The sequence below is a fragment of the Capsicum annuum genome, chromosome 9 (genome assembly GCF_002878395.1).
Source record: "Capsicum annuum cultivar UCD-10X-F1 chromosome 9, UCD10Xv1.1, whole genome shotgun sequence".
NCBI classification, from domain to species: domain Eukaryota; kingdom Viridiplantae; phylum Streptophyta; class Magnoliopsida; order Solanales; family Solanaceae; genus Capsicum; species Capsicum annuum.
Window position 1 is genome coordinate 46193721 of NC_061119.1, and position 9232 is coordinate 46202952.

The following is a 9232-nucleotide window of genomic DNA, read 5'->3' on the forward strand; positions in this document are numbered from 1 at the left end:
ATTATCATCCAGGTAAATCTAACGTGGTTGCTGATGCTCTTAGCAGGTTTTCCATAGGAAGATTGTCTCATTTGAATATGGAGAAGCAGGATTTAGTGACGGATATTCATCATGTGGCTAATCTCGGAGTTCTTCTTTTGGATTTTGAGGATGAGGGTGTGATCGTTCAAGAGGTGGCAAAGTCATCTCTTGGTGCTGAAGTAAAGGAGAAGAAGATGTTAGATCCTATCTTGATGCAAATCAAGGATAATGTAGGTAGGAATAAAGTGATGGTCTTCAAGATTGTTGGGGATAGTATCTTGAGGTACTAAGGTAGATTGTGCATTTCGGACATTAATGGGTTTTGAGGTAGAATCTTGGCAGAAGCCCATGAGTCGCATTATACTATTCGTCCTGGTTTGATGAAAATGTATCATGATCTTAAGGAGATTTATTGGTGGAATAATATAAAGCGGGATGTAGTTAATTTTGTGGCTAAGTGCATGGTGTGTCAACAAGTGAAGGTTGAACACTTGAGGCCCAGTGGATTGTTCCAAAAGGTTGAGTTACCAGTGCCAAAGTGGGAAGTGGTTAACATGGATTTTATTACCGGTCTTTCGCAGTCTCGCTGGCAGTTTGATTTGATCTGGGTCATCATTTATAGGATGACTAAGTTCGATCACTTTTTACTAGGGAGTGTTATTCTCTTTTGAGGATTATGCCATGATGTTTATTGAAGAGATTGTAAAGTTGCATGGTACTCCAGTTTCTATCATATCGGATTAGGGTACTCATTTTTCATCTCATTTTTGGAAGTCCTTCCAATGAAGTTTGGGGACTAAGGTTACCCATAGTACTATTTCTTACTGTAGACAAATAGGCAAGTAGAAATAATGATTCAGGTCTTGGAAGATATGCTTCGGGCTTGTATGTTTATTTTGGTGGTAGTTGAGTTAACCACTTGCCTCTCATTGAATTTGCCTACAATAATTATCACTTTAGTATTAGTATGGCTCCATTTATGTCCTTGTATGGTAAGAGGTATAGCTCTTCTATTGGGTAGTTTAAAGCTGGTGAAAATAAGTTATTTGGTCCTGATTTGGTTCACCAAGCCATGGAGAAGATGAAGGTGATTCGGGATAGACTCAAGACTGTCTAAAGTCGCCAAAAGTCCTACTTAGATGTGAGGCGAAAGAAGTTGAAATTCAATGTTGGTGATTGGGTATTCTTAAAGGTTTCTCCCTTGAAGGGAGTGATGCGGTTTGGTAAGAAAGGAAAGCTCAGCCTCATTATATCGGTCCATACTTGGTTTTGAAGAGGATTGGTAAAAGTGCTTACGAATTAGAGTTACCTTCTAGTTTGAGCTCCATTCACCTGGTGTTTAATGTTTCCATGTTGAGGAAGTGCATGGGTGATCCTTCAATGGTTGTTCCTTTAGAAAAGGTGGGTGTTTCAAATTTCTTGTCCTACGAGGAAGTCTCGGTTGGGATTTTAGATTGGCAAGTCTGTTGGTTGTAAACAAAGGACGGGGCTTTATTAAAGGTTCTTTGGTAAAACTAAAAGGCCAAGGAAACTACTTGGTAAGCCGAGAAGGACATGAAGTCCAAGTATTCGTTCTTGTTCCCCGTTCCTAATAATCGTTCTTGAGGTATGTGTATTTCTTACCATTTTGTTTTCTGTCTTTATTAAAGGAAAAACTATAAATTCCTTGGCGTCTTTGTTTTCTTTCTTTGTTAAACGTAAGAGTGATTGTGTTTAGAGTCTAATTAGGCTAATAAGTACCTTGTCCTATCATTCGAGGATGAATGATCCTAAGAGAGGAGTATGTAAATCCCTAAGTTTTTGCTCTTTGAAATTTTCTTTAGTTTTGAGCTCACTGCCTTGACTATGACTCATCCTATGAGTCATAGGGTATCTTGACGAGTCAGGTGACCCTAGTCATAAGGTGTCCAGTGAATGGTTCTCAAGTGTTTTTCTTGTGTACGATTTAGGGATACGAGTAGTAAAGACTCATGATGAGTCATTGGGATAAGTTGTAACCAAATTATTAAGTTTGTGGCATGGTTTTGCTTTGAGTATGAGTGTATCACTATGAGCCATAAGGATTTGTTATGAGTCATTGGGTGTAAATCATAGGGTGTCCATTGTGTACCCAAATGGGTTCTGTGTTGACTACGACTGGACCCTACGAGTTGTAGGGTCCTATTAAGGGTCGTTCCTTTAAGTCGTAGGGACAACAGTGTGTGGAGATCCTAGATACTATCTTGATTATGACCCATCGTGATGAGTCATAAGGAGTGGTTATGAGTCAATGGTTGACTAGTAGTCAATGGAGACATTTTTTTAGATTTTAAGATAAGGTCATTCAAGATATTTCCCCTTTTACCCAAATTAAAATCCATGTCTTATAACCTCTTTAGGGTGTCATTAGCACTCAGAAACAAAATCCAAGTGAAACACCTTAATTTCTGGACTTTTAAAAATTTCTTGGAATTCTGATCTCTGGTCCTAATACGACTCATGGGTATGAGCCCTATGTTGGGGTACAAATGGTATGGTCCAATCATATACTGACCAATGTTGGTTGGTGTGATGAATTTTTGTTATTGGAATAGGTACGACTAAGGGGTACGTGTCGTATTGGTGGTTACAGATTGTTTGGTTCTTTAACTTAATCTTAGACTTGGTTACTTTGGTTGGATCTGAGTACGAGTGGCTCACTATGAGCCATAATCCAGGGTACAAATTATACTAGGGACTTGTATGGTAAACAATATCTAATTCCCTAGGAATTTTATTCTACCAGGGATACGGGTCATGGATACGGATCTATGCCGTGGTTCCGACTTAGTTGGATGATTCGTATACTGGACAGTATTTGATCCAAGTGTTGAGGCTTGGATACGAGTAGTGGATACCAATCGTATTAGGAGGGTACAACTCGTGAGGGCTAGTCGTATCCCTGTGATGGGAGTTTTGTGCAACTTAAGTGGGGGTAATCTGGACATTTCCCTACTTATCCTAATAGGGTACCATGACTTATAACCTACTTGGGAGGTTATTTACCCTAATATTCTATTCATTTACACTTAGAAACTCTTCTTAAACACTCCATAATTCATTTAAGAGTATTTGGACAAAGGAAGCTAGGGTTTCAACAAAGGGATTGATTTGGGGCTTATCTTGGTGGTTTCTTTCTATCATCATCTTGGTTTAAGTCATGTTTCTCTTCCCTCATTGTTAATTTAATTAAAGGCATGGTTTATATGAATGTTTTCATGGTTTTACTATTGCATGACTTTGACTTTTTAATATGATTTGGGGGTTTTGCTATTAATTGCTTTGTTATGGTTTCCCATGATTTTAATTATGCTTTTATAAGAATTAATGGCGGTTTTGGATAATTGGTTTGCATGGGAATGGTTTACTGGTAATTGGAATTGGTTTTGGTCATATTATGCCCCTAATGTGTTTGATAAAATTCTTATAAAGATATGTTCATTACATTGACTTCTTTTAATTGAACTCTTGCATGTTTTAAACTTAAAAAAGGAATTATGCATGGTTTAAATGGTTTGAAAAGGCTAAAGTCTAATTGGTTATTCTTGTAGGGAACATAGAAGTCTTCTAAGTAGTTTAATATGGTAAATGAAAGGGTACTTGAAAGTCTCCTTAAGCCTATAAATGGTTTTCTATGGAAGATACTTGTAAGTAAGGGTTGGTATGACGATACCAATATCAATGGCCTTAGTTAATAAATGGATAATGATTTGGTTATTTAGAAAATGGTTTTAATTGGCCAATAATGGCGGGATATGTAGCAAAGCTGTAGAAGGTGGAGGTCCCGGGAGGTCCAAAACTGGAAACTCATATTTGTCGATATTACGTTGGTCTTGGTGACCATGTGCATGATATCACACTATATTTTTGGCATGTACTCATCATCCCATGGAATACTTCCCTGGTCGTGCGGCTACACATACTGGGGCATTTTCAGCAGAGGGAGAAGAACCTATATAGCCCATGGGTGGTTTAGGACGGCAAAGCTTTACAGCTTAGGTAATGGTTTTAAAAACATGCTAAACTCGGTCCCTTTTCACGACATAGTTATATATATATGAATGGTTGTATGCATTATGGATGGTTTTACTTGGTTTTATAAATGGCATTCTATTATCCTTATCCTGAGATCATACTAATGGTCACTCGCTAACCTTATCTACTGCGGTTGTATAGCCACGCTATGTAGGAACCAACCGCTCTACTCTTCCTATATAGTGATTGAATCAGGACAACATTTGGACTAAAGTGATGAGCTTTCATCCTTTTGGAAGGCATCATTTCATATTATGGATATTTTTAGACATTTTAACTTTATTATAGATATTAGTTTTGGCTATGGTTGGAGCATGTCCCAACCGAATTTTATTACTCTTTTGGATAGAGATTTTATGGTACTTCTATAGGTTGGTATAGGCGGGATCAGTATTGGTATAGGCCTTGGCATTACAATAAGCTAGTGGGCTAACATCATTGGACAATATTGTTGGTTGTTCCATCCTATTGCATTTTGGGATTAATTATATTATGTTCTGGAACATCCTTGGTTATTGCCCGGTTTATGGCCTTGTTTTGGTATGGTTGGATTATTGGTAAGGGATGGTAGGACTTGGTTGGGTTGGTCAGGGTTGTGATCTATTCATAGGGTCTTTGTGTAAGCTGTTACACTATTATGTTTCATGCTCGAAATAAAACCAACTCAGGGTAGGCGGCTAGAGGTTGGGTTAGGTAATGAGGGTGGTCTCCGGCCCCGGTCGAACTTGGGACGCTCATTACCATAAGGCCTCACTGGGGGTCGTGTCAAGTTGGTATCATAGCCTAGGTTCATAGTCAATTAGGAGTCCACAAAGATGTGTCGAGTAGAGTATCTTTTAAGGGTGTGTAGCACACCACACTCGTAAGGAAAAGACTACAAGGCATTTAAGAATGTTTCACTTTCTTGGTATTCTATCTTCAAGCTTGAATTCTCAATCCTGGAATCTTCTCTAATCCTTGTTAATTCATCTTTCAATCATACCTCATAGATCTGGAACACAAGAAAATTCTTCTATCCCATCTCAGGGTAATGCTGAAGGGGTTCATCCTACTTCATGGGTTCATCTTCGATCTCATTGTTCTATCCTAGATAGTTCTAGAGTTACACTAGTTGCAACTAGTCCTCCTCAATGCGAGGTGACTAATGCAAAATTTTGTTAGTCTATTCACGAAATTGCTTAGTTGGTTGTTGCTCAGGCTGAGCAGTATATGTCTGGTGTTTTATCTGTTAAGGCCACAAGGGTTGGCTAATTTATAAAGATGGGTCCTCTCATTTTTTCTAGAGTGAAGGTGGAGGAGGATTCATAAAGCTTCTTAGATGAGATAGAAAAGATATTTTGGGTAATACAGGATCTAAATGGTGAGGGGGTGAACTTTGCAGCTTATCAACTCAAAGATATTGTATATCAGTGGTATAAAGAGTGGTATAGGGATAGAGGATATATGGAGGAGTCATCCTTATGGGATGCCTTCTCTGGTGCTTTCTTGGATCATTTCCTTCACCAAGAGTTGAGGGAAGCAAAGATGGAGGAGCTTGTAAACCTCAAACAGGGGAGAATGTCTGTCAAGGAATATGCTCCTAGTTCTAGTGTTGGTTAGAACAAGTTGTGTGCTTTGGAATCCCTACAAGAATTCAAGGCATCACCTGATGCCGTTACTAGTATGTTATAGATTTTCTCTCATGACATTTATTATTTTCTTGATCTAGGGTCTACTCTCTCTTATGTGACTCTTTATATGGCAGTATCTTTTAGTTTTGATCTAGAAGTTATTTTGGATTCTTTTTCTGTTTATACTCCGGTAGGTAACTTGGTTAGTGCTAAGCGAGTCTATAGGAGGTGTGGTATATGTTGGTGGCAAGTATACCTTGGTAGATCTGTTTGAGTTGTATATGGTGAATTTTGATAGTATTTTGGGTATGAATTAGTTACATTTTTGTAACACGTCTTTGGATTGTCGGACCCGTAGGACTATTTTTAGGTTCCCTGGTGAGTCGGTTACAGAGTGAAAGGGAATTTATTTATCTCCTAGGGGGAGGTTTATTTCTTATCTTAGAGATTAGACGTTAATCTCCAAAGTTTATCTTTATCACTTGGTTTGGGTTAAAGATTCTAACTCAGAAGGTCTTTCTTTTCAGTCAGTTCTGGTGGTTAATGAATTTCCATAGGTTTTTTCATTACCGATATTTCTTGGTCTCGAAATCTGTATGATTCGATATGGGACATCGTTGATTAGATGACTAACTCTATGCACTTTTTGCCAGTGCAGACTACCTTTTTGATGGAGGATTATGCGAAGCTGTATCTTCGGGATATCATAAAGCTACATGGGGTGCTTGTTTAGATTCTCATCGTGGCATGCAGTTTACATCTCACTTCTGGTGGTCTTTCCAGAAAGGGTTGGGTACTAAGGTTAGTCTGAGTACCATTTTCCATCCGCAGACAGATGGGAAAGCAGAGTTAACTATTCAGACATTGGAGGATATGCTTCAGGCTTGTGTGATTGATTATGGTGGAAATTGGGTTCAACATCTGCCTTAGGTGGAGTTTGCTTACAACGATAGCTATCAATCTAGTATCGGTATGGCCCCTTTCGAGGTATTGCATGCTAGGAGGTGTAGATCTCTTATTGGTTGATTTGAGCTTGGTGAGGCAAAAATGCTTGGTCCTGAATTGGTTTACTAGTCTATGGAGAAGGTGAAAGTGATTCGGAATAGGCTTAAGGCTTCCCAAAGTCGCCAAAAGTCCTATGCAAATTTTAGGCATTGAGACTTGAAGTTTGAGGTTGGGGATAAGGTTTTCCTCAAGGTATCTCATATGAAGGGAGTAGTGTGGCTTGGCGAGAAGGGGAAGCTCTAGTCCCCGCTATTTGGGTCCTTCTGAGATTTTGCAGAAAGTTGGTAATGTTGCCTATGTATTAGAGTATCCTTCTATCTTGTGCATGGTTCAACCGGTATTTCATGTTTCCATATTGAGGAAGTGCATTGGTGATCCTTCTTCGGTTTCTCCTTTGGAAGGATTAGGTCTCAATAATTCTTTATCTTATGAAGAGGTTCCGATTGAGATCTTGGTTAGGTAGTGTAAGACCCCACAAAACTTCTGAGCTTAATTCAGTCCTTTAAGCTTATCAAGGGGTCCCAGACTTAGAAAATTCTAACCAAGTTCCCAGACATAGCCTATTTTGTCCTTCAAAAGTTGGCAATCTCATCTCTCTATCTTAATGTCCTTTAATGGCCCATATTTTCATTAATTCATGATCAAGAAGGTTAATAGGTGTTCCCAAACAAGTTTTGGATTTTTCGGAACATTTTTAGATCATGTTTGGAGTCCCAAAATAGTGGACCAACATGATCTTGGTGCACCGCATCGCCAATCGCGTTTGTCCACATTTGTGCAGGCTGCTAGAGCCAAAACTTCTGAGGCTCGACGCGACCATAGTGCGACTCATCGAGTATCACACACAATTTTTAGTCATTAAATGATCGCATCCTCAAGGGAAAAAGGGTTAATTTCCCACCCTATTATAAGTCACAAACACGTAATTTAGCCCTATTTCACCCAAATTATAGTGGTTTCTCTCTTAAATCCATCAAGAACAAGCTTAGGGTTTCCAATTGAGGATCCAATTTCAAGAATTTCACCATTTGTTTTCAAGAATCATCCATCCAAAGTATGCATAGTGTTGATGTATGAATTCCTTTCATCCATAAAGCTCAAGAACCCTTTTTCAAATTATAAATCATGATGTTTATGTTGTGGGTTGTTTTGTAACCATGTTTATCTTGTTGTACGATTCCCAAGTTGGAATCTTTATATGTTTTTCATGAAACTACGTTAGCATGAACGTTGAAATTCATGAATGGAGTTGTTCATAATGTGTAATTTAATGATTACACCTATGCCCTAAGTTGTGCATGTAAGGTGTTTGATAAAATGCCTAAGAGGATAGAAATTGTGTGTTATAGCTCAATTGTAACCCAATATGATAAATGCATGTCTTACCCTTATATTCAAATGAATCCCATGCTATTGATGTGAAATGTAGATGTTTGTTGGAATGCTCATAATGAAATTATGATACTTATTGTATGCATTCCTACCATGTACAAGTTTATGATAACTATGTGCTTCATGAAATCCCCAACTTATTATAATATGGATTGTTGATGTTGGTAATGTATTGAAGAACGTCATGCCTTGTCAGTTTCTTTCTATCGAGTCCTGGGGGTACTTGTACTCGTTAACTTAGCTGTGTGCCTAGATCCAGTGTCATGTTTTTACGATACTCTCAGTCAAGCCCTGATCAATAGAACTCAGTCAGTCATGTGACTCAGGAAAGCTCAGTAATTTAATATCTCAGTTGTATTTTCTTAGTCTACAGAGCTCAGTTAACTCAGTACAGTTCAGCTTAGTTAATCATGTTTAGTGTATATTCAGATGGGAGTAAGATTTAGCACCGAGTGAACCCAAGGATGAGAACTCACCAGCCAGTAGAGGGTGTGATTCTAAGAAGAAATCCTTGCATTCTAGAACTATGTAGCAAGCGTAGGTTGAGACATCTGACCTTCGAGTTGAGGGTTGATGAGGTGGCTTACCTGCCAGTTGAGGGCTCCCACCATTCTCATTTGAGTACCTGCCAGTTATGGGTTACTCACAGCTTGTTCGTTTCGATGGCGCAGTATTGACATCCTTTCAATTTGGGTTACAGAGTGGACCCCAACTCAGCTATTTTGCTTTATTTGGGGCATGTCGGTTAGATGACTGCTTTCCATAGTTATAGTTTCAGTCTTAGTCTCAGTAATAGAACTCAGTTAGTTCTACAGAATTTAGGACTGTCAGATACAGTCAACTCAAAATAGTATGAAACTCTGTTAGTTCCATCAGAACCTAGACTGTCAGATACAGTTGCTCAGTATCAGTTATTAGTAACTCATGTTATCAGTATTCAGACTTAGTAGTCAGTATCATCATGAATTTAGTTACAGCTATTTATTCATGTATGTATTCTCACGTTTATGTTATATAGTCAGTTAGCATTGTTCATGTATTTGAACCCTCTACATTCATCCTACCTCACATGCATACCAGTACATTCAATAAAACTGATGCATTTGCGCTATGGTGTTTTATACCATAGGTCCAGAAGCATAAGTTCCAAA